Raw genomic sequence first — 22,106 nt, 5'->3', positions numbered from 1 at the left:
AGGAAATTCTGATACATGTTACACCATGGATGAACCATGAAGACATTATGCTAGATGAAATAAGCCAAACACACAAAAGAAAAGTACTGCATGATTCCACTTGTGTGAGGTTCCTACAGTAGTCAAATTCATAGGAACAGAAGGTAGAATGGTGGTTGCCAGGGGCTGGGGAGCAGAGGGATTGGAGAGATAGTCTTTAATGGGTACAGAATTTCAGTTTAGGATGACAAAAAAGTTTTGGAGATGGATCATAGTGATGGATATACCACCACAAATGTGAATGTACCGAATGCTACTGAACTGTACAGTTAAAAATGGCTAAAATGGTGAATTTCATGTTGTGTGTATTTTTAATAATTAAAAGGGGGAAAAAAGAAAGGAAGGAAGCCTTGTGTGACTGAAAATCCACCATTCACAGTGGCTGGGGTCCTATGAAGATCACATCAGGAAGAACTCACCTGAGCCTATGGCTGTCCCCTCTTGGAACCCTTTATAAAATGGGGTCAATTCTTTTGTGCTCCACCTTTCATAGCATCAATTAGTTGGCAGTAACCCTGGTGTTCCTTGCTCTGTTCTGCTCTCACAACCTGATTGAGTAGGCCCAGGTGTGGAGGTTCCTAGGGGAGGACGGATGGCGGTGGCCATCCATCACAGACCATGAAGACTGGCTCCCTAGAATTCCTGACCTGTAAACATGAAGCTGAGATCTGAGCCTACTGTGCCCATGAGGTCGCAACTTTGTCTGTCTTGCTCACTATCATCCCTCTCTCTTACTACCATCAATTCCTTAGTCATGAGTCAGACTGCCTGGGTTCAAATCCCACACCCCTAGGCCTGAGGGTTGGCCAAAGGGCAATGCTTTGGGGATGAGGGGACCCTGGGTGCACCCCGAGGCCCTCACAGTGCTGGGCAGAGGAGTGCCCACCCCTCTCCATCATCAGGGAGACAACTGAAGTCTGTCTGCTGTTGCTTTCTCTGGCTGACTTTGTTAATTCATCCCACATGTTTCCTTGCTGGCTGGTGAAAGAAAACTCCAGTGTCATGTTGTGCCTGAGACCAAGTCAGAGCAGCTTCCCCTGACATCTCTGTGATCCTGGGCAGATGTGTTTCCAGGGCAGGGCAGCATGACCACTGGTCCACAGAAAGTCTGTGTCAGAGTAAAGCACATGCGTGGTCTGGGGGGCTCGGCAGTCACCTCTCAAGGGCACTCTAGTGTTAAACAGTCCAATATTGGAGGCAGGAATGACCTAGTTGAGTCAGCTACCTGTGATAGCATGGGCCTTCACTTTTGGTTGCTGTTTTGCAGTTCTGAATACATAATTCCTTAATAAGACCTATCAAGTGCAAGTGCAACCTTACACACACTGATCTGCTAATGGTATGCTCAGATGATCTTACAAATGAGTCTGGAATACCTTCACTCTCTTTTACCAATGAGAAAATGGACTCACAGAAGCAGGTAGCTTGGTTTGAGCCATCCAGCAAGGAAGCAGTGAAACCTTGAACATGAACTCCCTGGTGGTGGAGCTGTGCACTTTTCTCCTACTGCAGGATATGGGTTGATTTTGCAGAGCCAGAGAGAAGGGTGGTAGAGGAGGGGCAGGGAAAGAGCCCTGAACTGCTTCCAGTGCCTTCATTTAGTCAATCCCCTTTCGCATCTGGAAAACAAGGAGCTTGGAGAATCTTAAGTTTACTTTTAATACTCTTTGCCATTCTTATTTATTTATATTTACTTGTGTATTTATTTTTGCTTGTTTCTTTTCTCTCCAATGTAAAGTCATTTCTGTTTTGTTTCCTTTGGAGATTTTAACTCTCAAAGCGCATTTGTCTCCCTCCCAGCACCAGGGCTAGGCAGGGCTGCCCTCAGGACAGGACGAATAAGCATGGTACATAAGATATAGGTAGTATAGGATGACAGTACAGGATCTCTGCCCTGGGTCTTGCCTCCATCTGTCCTCACCTGACCATGCACGCACTCCCATGGAAACTTCAAACCCCAATGTAGTTGTCGCCACCACAGAGAAACCTTCCTTATTACAATCTTGTGCTCTAGCTACCCCTAAATAAAATTTAGTTTGTACCTGCTTTTGTAGCTGAGATGTCTTGGGTTTCATTGCTTAATTACACACAATGTGTTTTCTCTACAGGTACGTGGATCTTCAAAGTGCAGGTATGTCTTCCACTACAGTCTTCTCTACAGGTATGTGGATCTCCTGAGTGCAGGGACTAGGTTTTATCACCTTGATTTAATAGTGCCTAGTATGGTACTTGGTGTAAAGCCGAAACTCAATCAAGATTTGTGGGAGGAAGGGAGGAAGGGAGGGAGGTTGGCTCTTTTCTCTAGTTACATGCTTAAGGAAATCTTCAAGGGGCATCTGCTAGTGAGCAGGGTTGCACCACTATCTGATGAGGTTTTGCTGGGCTTAACAGTCAAACATACTCACACACACACACACACACACACAGCCACAGCTTCACCTTTGAGCAACACAATTAATTTTAATAAGCCTCATTTCCCTTCCCTTCAAACTTAGAGAAATTTCATGAAATCTCCTTTAATTTCTCTCTAACAAAACTCATGGGTGACATTTGAATTATTCAGATCCATTTATATATCTATGACTATCATTCTTCTCTGTTTGTTTTATTCCTCTGGGAAGCTTTATTTTTTATTCATAAAAATATGTGTGTGTATAACATCAAGCAATAATGAATTTTTAAAACTGATTTCTTAAAGCATCAAGACTATTTAAAACTTTTCCCTCATTACTTATTTTTCTAAAATAGAAGCTGTGGTAAAAAGTATAAGAAAAATAAAGTCCATGTGGTAGAAATAGTGTTAGCTATAGGCACGTCCACTTATTCCTAGAGGTCATGTCTACAGGCTCAACTATACAGATACATAATAATTAGGAGGTGTGATAAGGACTGTTAAGAAATAACTTGAGGAGCAAGACAGAAAGTCATGGATGTGGGTGACATCTCTCAAATAAGGTAAATAGGGAAGGCTGCTCTGAGATGAAACCAAAAGGATATGAAGAACAAGGGGAAGAGAATTTAGGATAGCAGAAACACCATGTGCAAAGGGTCAGAGGTATAAAACACTTTAGTGTGTTCTAGAACTTGGCAGAAGGCCAGTAAGTTTGTAATTACAAATGAGAAAAGCAGAGGTGGCATAAAGATAGATGGGAGAAGGATGCAGGGGCCAGACCTTACGTGCTTGGTTGAAACAACTGAATTTCATCTGAAGTTCAGTGGAACACCATTGAAGGTTCTAAGCCAAGGATTCTATATGTTAAGAAGAATGTGGTCGATTCTATATTAAGAAGTTCTATGAAGAGTGGATGAGATGGGCAAGACAATATTTTGGGGTCCTATCAGGAGACAAAAATGAGAATCCAGAAGAGTGTTAACAAGGACCTAGAAAGACTAATGATAATAATTACAAGTCACAGCTCCATGGTACTCCCTCTGTGCTCTGTTCTGAGTACTTTATGGACACTGGCAAATTTAATCCTCATAAGACTCCTGTGCAATCAGTTCTTCTTACTACCTCTATCTTACAGATGAGGAGATTGGTTCATAAAGAAGTTAAGTAACTTGTCAAGGCCACACACCATTTAGTTGGTGTACAGCAGGGATTTGAATCCAGGCAGTCTGGCTCACAACTAAGGAATGGACAGTGATGTGAGAGAGGAGAGGATGACCAGTTGGAAGAAGAACTAACTCTACATTGTGACTTAGTGGTAGGAGGTGGCAGTGGTAAAGGAGAGAGAAGAATCGGAGATCTTGAAGATTGTGACTTTGTGCTGGTGTAAATGGTGCTGAAGAAAGCAAGGATCTATCTTTTGTCTGTGCTGCACACAGGACGGCAACTTAGAAGGGCTTGCCTTGCCACTTGTATGGCATTAAGAGAGCCCCTTGTAATCCTGTCTCCCAACTTGATCTGCACAGACTGAAGCTTCCCAGCCAGGGTTGGCACACATGTGTATAATGTGAAGACTTCGCTGGAATGTCACAGGGATTATGACCCTGCCTTTCCAACCTCCCAGGAATATTGTGACCATCAAATGAGATAATGAGAGGCAGCTCAGCAGAGTGGGAAGCCAGAGGCTGGGGCCAAATTGCTCTCCCTGTCTCTGAACCCTTGTGGGAAATCAGCTAATGCCAGCAAGACTCAGTTTTCCTACTGGTGAAAGGGAGTCGTTCTTCCAGGAAGTTATTGGAAGAACGCACTTTGAAAATGGTTGAGCTCTTCACGAATACAGGAGTTGTTGCTATGATCATAACTACGTGGCAGTGGGACAATGGACTCTACACAGTGCATATTGTACAGGTAAATAATTTCCATTTATAAACATGTATAATTGTTAAACAAAAGCAATATATTGACTGAAATTTTCAGATGTTCTGAAATCACGGAACTTTAAGCCTTAAAAAGAGATAGGATATGTTGAGTGATCTTAGTCCTAAATCTCTTTGTGACATCTCCAGCCAGGAATTCATTCATTTCACAAGCATTTTTAAAGCACCTGGCTAGGGTACAGGAGTGAATGATTCAGAAACATTCCCAGGCTTCAGTGAAGTTGCATTCTAGTGAATCCAGGCAATAAGCAAACAACCAGATAAACAGGCTGTTTAATTTCAGATTATGTTAAGTACTGTGAAGGACACAATCAACGTGTTGAGGAGAAAATGACTAGAGGAGCAGGAGGTGGCAGCTACTTTACATGGGCAGCCAGAACAAGAAGGAGGAAGCTATGGGAATATCCAGGAGGAGAAGCTTCTAGGTATAGGGATTCTAGAGTGCAAAGACCCTTAGGTAGGAACCAATAAACAAGAAAGCCAGTATCTCTGTAGTGCTGTGAGTGATGATAAATGAGGCTGAAGTTATTACATCATGCAGAAGAGGTCATATAAGACATGGTAGAGTTTGGCTTTAGCCCAAGTACAATAAGAAGCCATTGGAGGATTTGAAGCAGGAGGATGACAGGCAGGAGGAGACAGTCATCTACAACAGAGGTGATAAGGGAGTGGAGAGAAGCTGGGACACATTTTGAGGATAGAGGCAAAAGGACTTGCTGAAGGATTAGATGTCAGTAATGAGAGAGCAAGACCTGAGAAAGACACCCAGATTTTGACCAGATATAAATAAAGAAGCTCTTGCATCAAACTCTTTGCTCCAGACTTTCATTAAGTATACGTTTTTCTGCAAGATTGCAATCAACAAAGGAGCTTTCATTCATCTACACCCAGAACTGTTCAGTCATCAAAGTGAGCAAGGCATACTCAGAACAAGAGCTTTGGGAACTGAAACTGGACCAAAGCAATAAGAAAACTTGAGGTGTAGAAGTAGGAAGAATGTCCCAGCTTCTTTCCTTCTTGTCTTTTCACTGAGATCATTTTTGACTGATACCCTGCCCTGACAATTCCCCTTCATATCTGTGAGCAATGCCAGAAGTATAGAAAAAAGGCCTAATATGTTCATCCTTACATCCATTTCAATGCTAGCTGTTATTTCTCTTTCCATGTCATTTCTGAGATTGTCCCATGGTGCTGTGGAGGGGCAGAGAATGGAAGAGGGCTAGAGACATACTAGGGGAAACAGGAGAGGAGTCAGAATTTACACTAAAGGAGTGGGGTTGCTGTGGAATTTGCTTCTTCTGCCCCTCTTCCAACCTCACATATTGGGCTTGAGGTCTTTTCTACATCCACCATGGATGACAAAATTGAAAGGAAGACGTATACCTGGACTGCAGAATTTCATCCCTACAGACTGGCAGCTCTGCCCCAAGTTAACCCTGAAACAAGAAAACAGGCTCAGTGGAGCATTTATTACAAGGTTTCATAATCTCCTATTTGACAGCAGCTGGTGGTACAAAGTGTGGAGTCTACTGGATCTGATTATTTAACAGATGGTTCTGTTTTCAAATTTACTCCAAATGTTCAGATGCTTTTACACTACATTCATATTTCCCATCTGATACTACCCCCTGGGGCTGAGCTTTAATCTGGGTTGTAGTTTGTAAGTTTTTAGAATTTTCTTTTAATCTCCCAACAGAAAGAGAATTCCCAAACACCAGAGGCACCCACAGGGGCCAGACAATGACTGCACATGAATATAAGAGGATTATTCTCTGAGGCAAGTCTTGCCTCAGTGAAACCTCTTGCCAGAGGTAGACTCAGATATGCCCTATTTGGAGAAGCCTCAAAACCAGGCTCAAATGACCTTGAGATTTGAACAGTATGTTCCCTTCCTTGGGCAGGACATATTAGCACATCAAAATTCTTAGTAGCAAATTAAAACTCCTTTAGCAGAGAATAAAGGCACTAAATAACTGTGTTACTGGCCCATCATGTGTCTCTAATCGTGTCACCTCGCTCCTCAGTAGGGTTTTACATTCATTATTTCCAGGTCCTTTTCCCACTGCTGCACATTAATGGTCTCCCTATTCTTTCTCTTCGCTCCAGCTGCCTACAGCTGTCAGCCACCCACTCCAGCTTTGCCTTTCTAGTGTTTTCATCTTCCTGCCAGCATTATGAGATTTAATTTATAACAACAACAACAAAATGTTCCCTGAGCCTCCTTTTCTTGATGAATTTCTGGTTTCCTTCACCATTTAGGATCCTCCCCATTTCTCTGGGCACCTGTTTCTAGAGATGTCCTTTTAAAATGTTGCTTTTCTCTGCCCAAGTGCATGCTCCTAGTGGACCCAGGAAAGAGAACAAAAACTTTGGAAGGTGGGATGCGCTCAGGAGCTAGGGTGGTGCTAGGTGGAGAGTGTATTGCTTTGGAGGCTTGGTTCTGAGTCAGTGTGACACATCTCTAGGGACCATTATTCACATATAATCAAGTGGATGTTGACTTCTGCAACTCTAAGATATTGAGGCTGATGCCACCTGGAGTTGTGCCAAGCAATGGCCTTCCCAACAATGAACTGTGAGACTTGGGGTCGATTACTTCACATCTCTGGGGTTCTATTTTCTCACCTGATGAAAAATCTTTGTACACAATGATACTAAAATCATTCCTGCCACTGTTTCTAAGACCATTATAAGGAAAAGACCTACCCACTGTTCTCTGTGTGTGTACCTCTTCCATAAATATTGGTCAGAGATAGCTACATAATTTGTGGGGCCCAAAATGAAAATGTGGGGCAAGGCTCCTTATTCAATGACAATTAAGAATTTTAAGGCAATGACTACAGAACATTTAAACAAGTATGGGGCCCTTCGGAGGGTGAGATTTTGTATGATCGCCCAGTTACCCGTCCACCAAACTGTCCCTGATGCTGCCACTACCATGTGACCATGAATAACCTACTGGGTAAAGTCATACCCACTTGAGAAGGCATGGTTTTCTCAGAAAGGAAAGATTTCCTGAGTAAATCAAATGAATAATAGATGGATCATCAGATAGAAAATGAGAAACTAAAAAAAAAAATAAGGTCTTATGTGTGTTTGTCTTGGTTGAAGTCCCTTGGCTCTAAATGTCAAAGAACATGTGCTGCTGGGTGGTGGCGGTTTCCATGTGATGTTCTCCACATCAAGGTAGGCTTGAAGCTTGGATAAAATCAGATCTATGGGGGCACCTGGGTGGCACAGCGGTTAAGCGTCTGCCTTCGGCTCAGGGCGTGATCCCAGCATTCTGGGATCGAGCCCCACATCAGGCTCCTCCGCTATGAGCCTGCTTCTTCCTCTCCCACTCCCCCTGCTTGTGTTCCCTCTCTTACTGGCTGTCTCTATCTCTGTCGAATAAATAAATAAAAAATATTTTAAAAAAATCAGGTCTATGACCATTGAAGGAAGGTAATATTTGTAAAGTAGGTTCACGAATTTTATATCACTCTCTAGGTTTATTACAAAGACAGAGAAGGGGGATTCAGCAGAATTATTCTTAGAAATGCACTGTATCTATGTGGAGGGAGTTCTTTAATAAATTTCTAGGGCTGGAGGGTAAGATTCCAAGGGTTTGTTTATTTATTTATTTGTTTGTTTATTTATTTTTTTTAATGTTATGTTAGTCACCATACAGTACTTCATTAGTTTTTGATGTAGTGTTTCATGCTTCATTTTTTGCATATAATACCCAGTGCTCATTGCAATATGTGCCCTCCTTAATACCCATCACCATGCTAACCATCCCCCCACCCCCTCCCCTCTGAAACTCTCAGATTGCTTCCTGGTGTCCATATTCTTTCATGGTTCTCTCCCCCTCTGATTCCCACCCCCCTTCATTTTCCCCTTCCTTCTCCTGATGTCCTCCATGCTATTCCTTACGTTCCATATCTGAGTGAAACCATATGATAATTGTCTTTCTCTGCTTGATTTATTTCACTTAGCATAATCCCCTCCAGTTCCATCCATTTTGATGCAAATGGTGGGTATTCACCCTTTCTGATGGCTGAGTAATACTCCATTGTATATATGGTCCACATCATCTTTATATTTAAATAGCAGAGGATGGTTGCTAAACTGTTAAGAGGAGAAAGGAAGCTTATGTGGCTCCTGAGCGGGTGAAGGATTGAGAGACCACAGGACAGAAGGGACCAGAGGCTATAGGGTCCTAACAAGCTTCTGGACATTCCCAGACCATGGTAATTGGCAATGGAGGCAGTTGGTTTTAAGGAATTTCTTCTAGAACAAAGGGATAAGGAAGACTTCAGCTTATATCTGTATTTTCTTTCCTTGTGTTATTACTGAGCCTTTAAAAAAGTCTTGTTTAAACATTCCAGCTTCGTCTCAAGCTGTAGTACAGACTAGGAGGGGAAGGCTCATGTGTCCACACTTGGACCAGAAAGTGAAACGGAGGAGAAGCACCCCCTCCACCTCCTAAGCTAGCACAGTAGTGGCATTTGTTCTTCCTTAGAGATGTTCATGGTGATGATGAATTTTGGGGACAAGTTCCTACCCCCACTTGAATGTGAAGATTTTCTCTTCACTGGCATCCTTGAAGCATCTGCATACAGTTCTATTTTATTTAAAAAAGACACTTAATGTCCTTCAATCCACACATGTTTGCAGTTTGGGAACCATAATAAGGGCTATATTTCTGTGCAGCTATATTTCTAAGAATTCTGGAATTCCATAAGTCTTAAATCATGCTGTGATCCATGTCTCTGAAAGCTTCCCCCTAAAATAGAAATGCTGTTATAGATCCTACAGCATTAATATTTTTAAAAGTTGATAAATGAGTAAAAGTGCCATTTAGTCATTAAAATTTAACATATTCTGCTCATGCTTCTTATCTACCCAGTTATGTTCTTAGAACTAATTTTCACATTGTATTTAATGTGTGTTTTATTGATAGCTTCTTTGATCTGTGTAAGATGATAATTCAGGGAACAAAATGAATGGGATTTCTGGTGTAGGAAAAAGTACCTTTCCTAATAAGTCATTTCTTAAAAATAGTATTTCAGTCAAGGTTTTCTGGCTGCAGGGAACAGAAATTCACAGTTCAAATATAGTTCAAATTAGTTCAAATATAAGGAGAAATTCTATGGACCTCCAAGGACAGGAAATGAGTAGAATTATCTTACCTGGACATTTGAATTAGGGAGTCACAAACTAAGACAAGAGCCCTGTGATAATTATAATTCCTTTTATCTCTCCTTGGGTTGGATGAAAACTACCTTTCAATTTCCTGCCTTCGTGCATTTATTTTCTCCTCTCAACCCCGGGCTCCTAGATAATGTCATGTCTCTGTGGTGGTTTGTGGCTAATGACAGCATTATAAATCTAAATTATCTACATGATGGGTGCTGAGGAGCCCACTGTGCTATGCAATCAGAATGGTAGTGTTCAGATTTGCTCATGGAGGCTTTATTTAGGCGGGGGGTGGCAGCACTGAAGACATATACCTTTGGAGGAAGAGGAGATTTTATCAATTCTTGTAGAGAATAATGCAGGAGATGCTGAAGGAACCCAAATATCATCTGGCTGAGACTGAGCAGAGAAGAAATTGGAGAAGAGAGGATTTTTGATTTTATATATTTAGCTTTTTGTACTTTGAGCTTTAAAAGGGGACTTTGGGGGTTAACTTCTGGGCTTTCATTTCACCGAGAATTGAACAATTAGAAGTTTCTGTTATGTAATTTTGGAATAGTCTTCACTGTATTAGTTGGGTTCATTGTATAATCTCTGGTGAGCCAGACCACGTGGCTGGGCATGATTGGAGATGGGAAATAGATTAGAGAGTGATTCTTTAGCCTATAAGGAAATTGATCTTGATGGTAATAAATGTCCTTTTCTAACCCAGAGCCCTCAGGGCCAATAGTTGAATGGCTCATCTCAGAGATCCAGGGGAGCATATTAACAGTGGTAGAAATCCAGACGGTAGGGAGACCAAATATCCTGGTTTGCCTGGGACAGAATGGGTTCCTGAGCTATGGGGCTTGCAGTGATAAAACTGTAAAAGTCCCAGGTAAATCAAGAGGGTTGGTCAACCTGCCTAAAGGATGGAGCAGATTGGATCTGAAATATGGCTGGGCTTTTCCCCTCAATGATCATGGTGATGCAGATGGGGAGGAGACAACTCCTGTGGTTGTTCATAGTCCTTACCTCCTTGCATTATGGTGGTCTCATAGTGGTTGGACTTCTGATATGGTGGCTGGTTTTTAAAGGGGGGAAAACAGAAGCTGCCAATTCTTTTAAGGCCTAGGCTTGAAAGTTCAAAAGTTACTTCCATCACATTCTTTTGGTCAAAGCAGGGACAAAGCCAGCCTAAATTCAAGAGGAGAGGAAAAAGTTCCCAACTCTTGATGGATGGAGCAGAATGCACATACGACAAGGAAAGGAAATGGTGATGGCAATCTTTGGAGACTATCTGCTACAAATATCATTTTGTAAATTATGAGGCACACAGGAATATAAAATGTTAATGTTGTAAGGGCTTACTATAGGCCAGGTCTGTCTACCCTGAGGTAAGTAAGATAGTTTCTCTCCTTAAGAACTTTGTTCTAGAAGGAGAGACATACATTCAAATACACATATGCAATACAGCATAATGTATATCTATTTACACATACATCTACATTTCACATACATAAGATATAGAAGTATTATATAGATATCAGTGATTTTTTTTTTAAATTTGGAGGTGGTAGAAAATAACAAGATTTCACATACAATATAAGGGATTTGAAGGATGAATAGGAGTTTTTGTGCTGTATAAGAAGGGTTAGAGCATACCACGTACAGGGAAATCAGGTACAAAGTTTCAGGAATTAAAGAGTGTGATTTGCACTATAAGATTGGAGCATAAGACGTGAGAGGTGAAAATGAAGGACAGGTAGGGAAAATAACATGGAGGACCTTGTCTACCATGTTGTAGAATCAATGTATTTTAAAGTGAGGGAGTGCTTTAATTAATTTTGGTTTTTTAAAAGTTTACTCTGGCAGCAGTAAACAATAGTAACAATAATAATAACAATTAATACCTAATGAACATTTATTGTTTTCCAGGCACTGTTCTAAACACTTTAAAGTATTTGATATTACAAGAACCCTAAAAAGTTACCATTACTATCATCCCCATTTACAGTTGAGAAAACCGAATCATAGAAAAGACAAATCACTTGCTCAATATCTTACAGTTGCTAAAGGGCCAAGCCTAAATTTGAAGAGAGGTAGTCTGTCCCCTTAACCACTATGCTATATTGCCGTCTACTCTATGGCAGATTGTTTGGTGTTAGGAGTGACTGGATCTCCAGTCACTTTGGAGACTACTGAAATAATTGAGATGAGTGTTGTAATATCGTGAGAAAAGGCAGCAATAGTAGAAAGAAGTGATACAGATGAGTCCCAAAGCTAAGGGAACACAGATAATAGGATTCAGTGAACAACTGAATACATGGAAAGTAAAGAAAGAAAAACAGGATGACTTCCGAGTTTCTGGTTTGGGTGAGCTGATGAATGCCAGTGCCATTATCAAGAATATGAATAGACAAGGATAGTTTGGTTTGGAGGGAAAGACAGAGAGTTCAATTTTGACACTGATTTTGCAGTGCTCATAGGACAACTGAGCAGAGGAGACAGTTGGAAGTTGGGAAAAATTCAATGGAAGAGGGAGTGCTTCCTAGTGCCAAATGCATTAGGAAGGTCAAGTAAGGTGAGACATGCGGAGCTACCATTGGATCTGTAAATACAGAGGTCAGCATGACCTTGTCAAGATCAGGGTGAGTGGAGAGGTGGCTGGAAGCCAGACTGCTGTGGGTGAAGAGAGGAGGAAGTGAAATCAGCAAGGGGTGGCCTAGATTCCCAAGAACTTGCCTGGGAAAGAAGAGAGGAGGACAGAGCAGGAACTACATAGAAAAGTGGAGGGTAGAGAGAGGGCATGTTGTTGGCCCATTTTCTTGTATTTTTAAAGAATGGGTTAATTTTCTGGGTTGCAAGAATCAGAGGAGAGAGAAAGAGACTTAAGATTTATGAGGAAGAGGGCACGATGGATGGATAAAAAATGCTAGAATAGACCAAAGGCAGGGGTAAACAAAGGACAGATGGCAGTTAATTTCTCCTTTCAAAAGAGGAAGAAGATAAGAATTTTTCAGAGAAATGGGTATATTTGTACTTGTGTGGGTGGGATAGGAAATTGAGAAACTTCATAATACTCTCTAAGAAGTATTAGCAAGTCATTTGCTTAATGAAGAGAAGAAGGCTAGGAACCTGGAATAAGAAAGACATTGGAAGTTGAAATACCACTTTGGTAAACAGGATGATGGGGATGGGAGGAAAATTGCATTCATGGTGAGTTCTGTATGTGATAAGCACTGTGCTAGGTCTTTATGCATAATTACAGTGGTAATAATGGATAATAGCTGGGGTTAGATCCCTTTGAAACTGTCCGTACAAAGTTGGTCCTCCATAAATATTTATTGAGTGATTGCATTTTGTTTTTTGTGGCTCAGTTCACAGGTAACTCCTTCCTCTCATTGAATCAGGGAATGTTAATTAACAATTACTATGTAAAAACCTGATGCTAGAAGCAAGGAGGGGTCTCAGGAAGTTACAGTATTGTTAATGACACTTTTATTATTACAATTATTTATTGAATGATTATGAAGTACCCAGCACCATGTAGTTTACATGGGATCACATTTAATCCTTATCAATAGGTTTTAGTTTATGTCCATTTTCCAGATGAGAAAAGTGAGGTCAAACTGCTTTCTCAAAGTCACTACAGCCAGTAAGTGGTAGTGGGGATTCAAATTGAGATTTTTTTTTAATCACTAGGCACTTAAGTCAGCAAATTATAGTGCTGACTATGTAAGAAAAGTCTTAGGTTCTCAGAAAATACCCTATCATTCTCTCTCAATCTCTCTCTCTGTTTCTCTGTCTCTCTTTCTCTATCTCATTCTCTCTCACACACACACTCACACAAATTTATCAGTGACTTTAACATTGGCTTAATTGATGGCTATTACCCATCTTAGTAAGGGATTCCTGTCTCTCAGATCATCTATCCTTCCTTTCATGTTAAGTGCAAAAAGTCTGTTTTCTAGAACTCATTCTTCCTACAACTACTCTGCACAGTTCCAGCAAAATCCATGAGGTTCACTGGAAAGTACAAGGTGTTATAAGACAGCACACTGTATTCCATTTCACCTAAGCAGATGTCCGTGTTCTGATCTCTCTCTCTCTCAGTCTCTCTTCTCTCCCCCTCCTCCCTCCCTCCTTCATTCTCCTGTCCTTCCCCTCCCCTCTTTCTATAAGCAGTTGTCTTACTTAGTTTCTTCAATGAACCCATCATATTAGACCCTCCGTACAGTTACTTTTGCAAGAAGCTAATTATCTAACATGCAGTGTACCAAGTACTGAGAAATTCTTTTCCGTAAAGAAGTGGGCATGGAGTAGCTCTGTGAATACATTCTACATTGGCCCTGCTGGAGGGAAGATACTTTCTGGAAAAATCAGTCAATTTATCCCACTTCTGGCAGCCTTCCCTTCTCACCAAGCCTGTGGTTAGGTCGCTGGAGCACAAGAACTGCTGTGAGCCCTTTCTGCATCTGTGGCCATGGAGGTAACAGAGGAAGCCAGAGACTGCCGTCAGCACCCCAAGGCCATCAGAATGATGCTCTGAAGTTACTCTGAAGAGGTGGATGCTGGGGTCGCTGGCTGCCTAGAGCTTTCCAGGGCTTTCAGTGCTCCGTTGGCCTGGAAATACATTCAGGGCAAAGGGCTTGGGCTTTTTTTCCCCTTGTGGTGTTTGGCTATGTTGAGCTCAAATCCTAGCTCAGCCCTGGCAGAGCTGAGGACTGTATAAGTGAAAAATAGTGGAATGAAACCTCAGAACACGTTATGACCTTCAAGAAGGTTTGGTTTGGATTGGGTTCTAGAAATGGTCTGGGTTTTTTGGTTGCAGACTTTATTTTTTTTCCAGAATGCATTTTGAACCTCTTCAGAGAGCTGTTCATGACCTCTGAGAGGCATCTGAGGCTCTGGTGGTCCTCACTTTGCCCGCCCCTATAACCTTACTCCCAATGGTAACAATAGGCATAAAAGAAGGGTAATGTTAGAAGTTATCATTAAATGAATGTCATGTACCAGGAACTGGGCTAAAGAGCATTATAACCATCACTGCATGTCATTTTCAAAAGACTCCAGTAAGGAAGGTATGGTTGTGCCCATTATATTGATACTAAGGCTTAGGGTATTTGATGTCTTGTCCATGTTCTCAAGATAATGGCAGTGTGGGATTTGAACATAAGAATGTTGGACTTCAGGGTGTGGGGTCTGAACACTGTATTGTACTCTCTTTCTCTTTCTTTTCCTTCTGTTCTCCTTCCCTGCTTCTTCTTACTGACTTTGTCCTCCTCTCACCTCCCCTCTGCTCACCTCCCTCCTCTTCTTCCCCTCTCTTCTCCTCTTGTCATTCTTCCCTTTTTCCTCCATTCACCAGGGCAATTCAGGCAATACTTTTGGAGTGACTGCTATAGACAAACTACTATGCTGTCGAAAATGAAGAAGACACATCAGTGTCAATTGAAGAGACCTTTAAACATTGACAGGATAAAATTGGAGCTGGGTCAGTGAGCCTGTTCTTCATGGGCAGGGTCCTTGAAGCTAGTCTTATTTAAGAACACATGTTCTTTCTTTTGATTTCCAAATATGGCATTCAAAAATCTGATGCTTAGATCCTAATTAATTGAGAATAGAAAAGAGTAAGGACATCTATCGTGAATTGATCGTCATTTGTGGCTTCATGTTTGTGTCTGCCACTGTCTATTTAAGTTGGGACAATATGAGACTGGAATTAACTTAATTTGTTCAAGGTCAGTCACATGGCCCAAGCCAGACCAATCAGAGATCTCTACTGGACTTTTGTTGGCAATACCAATGAAGATGCTTCCTCTTTTCTTGGGGACTTGCACTACACAGTAAGCTTAGGGCTGCCAGCAACCATCTTACTACCATATGAAGAATGTCCATGTAAAAATAAAGACAAAAGGAGGTGCGCAGGATTGAGGAAGAAAGCGGACTCCTTAAGAAAAGCATTGGAATGCTGGATCTAGCCATCCTGAAACTAACATATTACGACTATCCCCTACTTTCTGGAAGTTCACATTATGAAGACCTACATTAGTACCTGTTTTCACTGACTGCAAAAAATTCAAAGAGAATTTATGAAAAAGTCCATTACTGTACTAATGAAGATCTTTTGTAATAGCAAAGTGACATAACCCAAACTTTTGGAAGATGGGGATTCTTCCCTTTATGCCACTAAGACTTACAAAAGTTTTCATAGGAACACTCCGCTTTCAGATAATGGGGGAGCCTGTTATTATGAGCCAATAAATTCCAAATTTTGCTTAAACTGGTTTGAATTGGGTTTCGGTCACTTGCAGACAAAATATTCTAAGCAGATACAGACAGAAAGAAATACAGCAAGTTGGTCATATGGGATGTCTGGCCAAAAGATGACAGGAAAGAGGAGTCTGAGTAGAGGCTTCCCTCTCTTGCTCTATGATTTGTACCTAGCACCTAGAATAATGTTTGGCACATGATAGACACTTAATAAATATCCGTTGATTGAAAGAAAGATAGAATTCAGGTTGGATCAGGCAACTTGCTGATCAGTTTTAGCTATCTTAAGTTTAGAGCATTGTGGTGGTATGTTTAGCCATTTGCCATGCTTTTGTATATTTCTTTCGGTTTCCCCTTGGCTCCTAACAAAGTTCTTCTTCATCTTTTTTTTTTAAGATTTATTTATTTGAGGGGGAAGGGGCAGAGAGTGAGGGAGAGAGAGTCTTAAGTAGATTCCATGCTGAGTGGGGAGCCCCATGCAGGGCTCATCTCATGATCCTGAGATCACAACCTGAGCCAAAACCAAGAGTTGGATGCTTAACAGACTGTGCCACCCAGGCACCCTGATAACAAAGTTCTTAAAAAAATTCATGCTTGTCTTTTGTGACAAAGTGGCAGAGAAGAGAAGATTTATCCTGTCCTGGGCTAGAAAGAGGAACAGAATGCCCTTGGAGGCTGGTAAAAGAGGTAAATGAGGTAAGGAAAGGATTTACATAGCACCACGATGTGAAGATGTGGGGAGAGATGGTCTGAGATCAGCAGTGAAGCACTGTTCTCTCTCTCTCTCTCTCTCTCTCCTCCTCCTCCTCCTCCTCCTACAAGCTCTTTTTCCTCTGTCCAGTGGAGAGTTTTCTGTCATTTGCAGGGGGACATTTTCCCTCTCAGTTACTCGAACATAGTTGTCTTTCTCCTTTTTCTTTTCTGCTTCTCTCTCTTCTTTATGCTATCCCCATTCTTAACAGGGATTTTCCCCTTCTCTCTGTATTTTCTCTTTTTCTTTCTTCTGTTTCAACCCTATTCCTCAGTGATTATTTTCAAAGCTACATGACTTTCAAAGGCCGGTCCCCCTGACCATGCCTCTCCAGCTCAGCCCATGCTCCACATCTTCCCTCTGACCCACTATTATTCCAAATCTTGGTTATATTATGGAACAATATGGACAGAGGCACATACATAGACTAAAAGGAAAGAGCTTCTGAAGGGGGCACCAGAATTTGCCAACTCTCCAACACCAGTTAGCTCAGAGTCAAAAGGATTCGAACATTGCCAAAGCATTCTGCACAATTTGCTACCTCAAAAAAGGTTACCACTGTCTATTCACTAGGCAATTAGTTGGGGCAGTGTGGGAGAATACAAAAGACAGGGGATCTCACAATCCGGTAAAAGGCTCAGATAGAGGGAAGAGTGGAATCCTTGGAGTTCTTGGGGTTCCAGATTCACATCCCAGTTCTCATCTATAGAAGGCTGAATTTGGCCAAGGTACTTAATGTTTTTGTGTCTTAGTTTCTTTATTTGTAAAATATAGGTAATTGTGATATTTACCTACCAGGGTTTTTGTGAGGATTAGAAGATTCAATATATTTAAATTACCTACTTAATAATTAAGAGTTGGTAGTTCTTGCCTCCTTCCCTAGTTGCTGAAACAAAGCTTAACAGTATAACCCTTCTCTTAAAGAAGAAGTTGCCAGCCACCACAATTCCCACCACCAAGAGATCTGTGGTAGTTTTTCAGCCTTACAGCTGGGCTTACAAACTCAAAAGCCTACTGGGGTCAGATAAATAACGTGAATGAGGCACATTGGTTAGGTTCACTCAGTTACGTAGGGTAGTGTGGAATAGTGAGGATTGTGGCAAACTGGAGAGTGTGTGCCTCATCTAACAGTGAAAACCAACTTCCATCAGTTATTCCCTGTTGAACTGTGGGCTGAGTTGCCACACCATTCACTGGTTTTTAAGAAAAGCTGAAAGTCTGAATTTTTAATAGTGAAACTTGCTGAATTTTACAATGTTGTCAAATTCATTCTGATTAAAAATGACAACAGCAAGAAAATACCATGATGGATCAAAATACACCCCTTTAGAAATCAAACATGTTTCACCTCTTCTTCACTGTCTCTTTGGGAACTATGGCTCATCTTTTGGGACCCCTTATACTTGGGCTTCTGCATACAGAAGGTGCTCCTTTGCTTGCTTTCACAAAAAGTCCAATGCTCTCAATGCACATTTAATGTGACAGATATTTAGCTGGGAAGTTGAGGGTCACAGAAAAGTCATATTATACCATATGCTTCTCTTGCCCCTTTCACCTACACTCCTCCTCACCTTTCCCCCTACTTCCCCTCCACTGTCTCAGGAATAACTAATTTTTCTATGTCTTAGCTGAATTTGTAAAGCTCTTTTCTTTGAAGGGCATTGTCTGAAAGTTCTGCAGAGATCAGAATGGTGGACCTGGGGAGCAAGAACAGAGAGTGGACATCAGAGAGGCAGACTACAGTGGTTATGAGGGTAAGGTTGGAATCCCAAGTCTGCCACTTGCAAGTTATATACTCTCTTTGAACCTCAGTTTCCCTCATCCACAAATAGAACACAGTAGTTTCTTACAGTTGTTGAATGAATTTCGTGGAAAACCATGTGTAAAGTACCTGGTCATTGTAGACACTAATGAATGCAAGCTTCCTTCCTTCCTAATTCCGTCTCATTCTTCCAGGTTCAGCATAGGCATCATCCCCTTCAGGTTGCTTTCTTTGAATTCTCCTTCATTCCTTCCACATTGGGTTAGTACTCCACTCTTCTCCATGTCCCAGACTTCCTGGCATACCACTTGTATGTATCATCCGCCTGCTTTTATTTCTGGATCTTCTTGAATGCTAAAAACCATCTCGCGTTTACATTTCTCTCTAGCTCCTCGCACAGAGCTATGTGTGTAATAGAAACCCATTAAATGTTTCCTGAACATAGGGGCTCTGAAGTGAGGAGAAAATTATCTTAGGTAACCAGATAAACTTACAATTTAGAAAGACCTTATAAAATACTCTATTTTTGAAAAGGTGGGTTTTTTAGGATCTGTATCTCTCTATATGTAACTTATTACCCAACATCAGTGCTTAGTCAAGCTCTTGCACTTATGGAGGACATTAACAACGGCAAAACATGGAGTTTAACCTGGTGTCAACTTGAAAGTTTGGTCAAGATCTCAGAGAGAGAGAATTGAGTGGGAAGGAGAATGCTTGTTTCCCTTGTGGAAAATGTCTTTGAGGGATGGCAATTAAAGACCCAGTGTACTTGAAAGTGTCTCTTCCAATCTGAAAATAAACTAAGCTTCCTGAGCTGCTTTTGGAAAACCAAAGCTTGGAGGATTTTTCTGACTTTCATCCTGCCTGTGTCAGCATTTGGAAGAGAAACAGGGAACAATTAACAATTAAAAGGAACCGACTGTATTAGCAATCAGTAGATTTGGGGGAGAGGGAGACAGAAAGGCTAATGACTCTAACTTTTTAATTGTGTGAAGCCTAAAGAATTATGGAATTACCTAGAACTTAAGCTTTTCATCTTTTTTTTTATTTGATCTCTAGCCAAGCAACTACTGTAGAATAATTTAATATTCTCTGAGTCGTCAATAATAAGGCTTGCAATGTGATAGTTAAATGCACTTGAAATTTTGATGAGATCATTAATAATATCTCTTGTCAGTGACTTAACTCTAGTTAATAACTTCCTTGTGACTTTCGTCAAATAGATTTTCCTGGGGGATATTAATTTCCAAAGGTTTATGGATGTCCTTCAATTGTTAGCCAGTGACAGAAATAGCTTTTCTGCTGTGGCATGTTTTGAGGTTTTGCCCTTACTTCTAAGAAAAAGGCGATAATTGTGTAAACCAACTACTCATCTGTGTTTGGCATCAAGCTTTAACCTAAAACCTGAAGTAATATTTTCTAAAAAGAATAGTTTCATGTAATTTTCACAACAGCATGCCAACACCAACTATTCTAAAATGGCAGCCTGTTATTTTACGAGTTATATAAGTCTAATAGAGGAGAAAAAATCCTCTTACCGCCTCTCTTTGGGAACAGTTTCTTAGAATTTTTCTGACTAATAGGAGATCACGTCAGTATGCTCATTTCTCATCTTCTGCAGCTCACGCCACACCACCAATCCAAACCCATTCCCATTCCAGAGCCAACCCCAGAGTTGTCAAAGTGAACAGTATTTGTATCTGTTCTGTGGTAGGGAGGAAAAGCTTAAGAAAGGGTCAGCAGAGAATTGTCCATCAAATACTAGAACTGTTGAGCAGTGGGTCACCCTTCAAAGTTGGAAGGAAGTATTTGAGGGCAAAAAAGAGAGGACAGTGCTATACATTGAAAAATATTCACTCAGAATTTGTCACTTTACATAGGAACCTAGAGCCTCAGTGCCAAGCCCACACACATTTTTGTTGAATGAATGGATGTAATAAATAGAGCCAAACAGGGTTTGGATAAACTTACAGATGATTGATATGTAACTGATTAGGAAGAGGAATTCAATTTCTCTTAGGTTGTAGACCTCCACTTCTTTCTCCTCTCATCTTCCTCTTCTAATTATGTGAATTATTGGGAAGATTCTTGCCCCTGGAACCAGGAGAATCTTTCCACTATCATGTTCTTAGAAAACATAAACATATATTCTTTGAAATTTCTTCTTTAAAAAACACTGAAAGAGAGAGAACTTTGTACATGATCTCTAACGTCCTTTAACCATGCAGCCCAGGAAAGGACTGTACTTTGTACATAATCTCTAATGTCCTTTAACCATGCAGCCAGGAAAGGACTGTGTACATAATCTCTAATGTCCTTTAACAATGCAGCCCAGGAAACTACCTCCAAATGTAGTAGAAAAGAAGCAAAGTTAAGAGACAATCCTTTTCTGGGCTGCATGGTCCTGTTGGGAGACAGGACACATTCATAAATAAGAGAAATAATGGTACAAATGAACATATGCTGAAGTCCAAAAATTAGCATGTCACCCCATATGCTGTCACCCCAGGAGAGAAGACATCCTTTCACCCATCAAAGAAGACACTGGCCCTAGGCTCTTGCTCCACTCTGCTTGTTCTTCCAGGTCATCATTCCACCAATTCATCCTTTCTCTATTAACTTTAATATATCCACCTGTCTTGGAGATTTCTTCTGGGCTCAGAAGAGTGCTCAAAAATTTCCTAATCTAAACAAACACACACCAACTACCTCACTGGGGCAATGTTTCACTCCACCTATTGGACTATCTCTCTTTGTCCTATCTTCTCAATTTCCACAGTCACTACTTCTACATTCTCATCTGTCTTTCATTTCTCAACCCTCCCAACCTTCAGTTTTTATCACTTTCTCTTCCTGGAGATGTTTTTTCTAAGCTATGATGGCCTCCCCACACTAGCTAAGATCACTAGCCCAGTCTCTAGACACTTTCAGTCCTTGTTTTATTGGATGGATCACTCCACTTCCTTTGGCACTACTTCAATGATCAACTGAAGTCTCTAATATTTTTTGCCCCTTGGTTCTCTGCTTTCATTCTCTTCCCAACTTTCTCACCATTTTCACCATCTCCATTGTGAAATTCTTGTTCCTCTTACCTTCTCTTAGATGTTGGTGCTCTTCCTTTCTTTTTTCCCAGTTCTTTTCTCAATTTATATGCTTTCTTGAGGCAATTAGATTCACTCTTAGAATTTACATATTTTTGCCTCATAAAACTGTATCTTTCTTGGCTAATGTTCAACTGTCTGCTCACTGGATAGTTTTATATCAGGCATGATGAGCTTCATGATGGAGACTGTGAGTTTTCAAGGGCCTATTAACACCTGTGAGTCTTAAATAAATAAATGATAAACTCCAAAATAATCCTGCAAACCTGAATTAATAAGTGTTATTTAAAACATAACCTTTTGTTAATTTCGTTACAAAAGTAAATTTCTTATTTAAAATGTTCAATTTGTAAACAGTTTAAAAAATCATAACAATCAAAAATTAAATAGATTGAAAATAATTTCAAAAATCAAAATTATAAAAACTCAAATTTTTTATTGCAAAAGTTAAATTTAATGTGGGATGTGGATAAATTTTAATATGTTTGTTATGATGTGGGATGGGGCTTCCAGAAATAAGAGTGCCTGGGACTTTGAAGGTCTTACAAACAGCACCACTTCCTGTATTATCTCCATCTGGATATTCCACAGGCATCTAAAAACTTGGCATGTCCAAGGCCAAATTCATATTCTTTCCTCTCTGGTATTCCCTATTTTGGTTGGCATCACCCAGTGATCCAAGCTGGAAGTC

General features: G+C 40.7%; 1 long non-coding RNA gene across 1 annotated transcript in view; it reads left to right on the top strand.

Moving 5' to 3' along the window:
- The window catches only part of LOC125282668 (uncharacterized), an 87,901-nt gene that overhangs the window by 49,299 nt on the left and 16,496 nt on the right, over positions 1-22,106 (top strand). The window contains exon 3 of the long non-coding RNA XR_008960788.1: positions 2,148-22,106. This exon is cut by the window's right edge and continues 16,496 nt beyond it. This is a non-coding gene — a long non-coding RNA (uncharacterized LOC125282668). The remainder of the gene's footprint in view (positions 1-2,147) is intronic.

Source organism: Ursus arctos, unplaced genomic scaffold, assembly GCF_023065955.2.
Source record: "Ursus arctos isolate Adak ecotype North America unplaced genomic scaffold, UrsArc2.0 scaffold_21, whole genome shotgun sequence".
Lineage (NCBI taxonomy): Eukaryota > Metazoa > Chordata > Mammalia > Carnivora > Ursidae > Ursus > Ursus arctos.
Note: the sequence above shows the minus strand (reverse complement) of the source record. Positions and strands in the feature narration are given on the sequence as shown.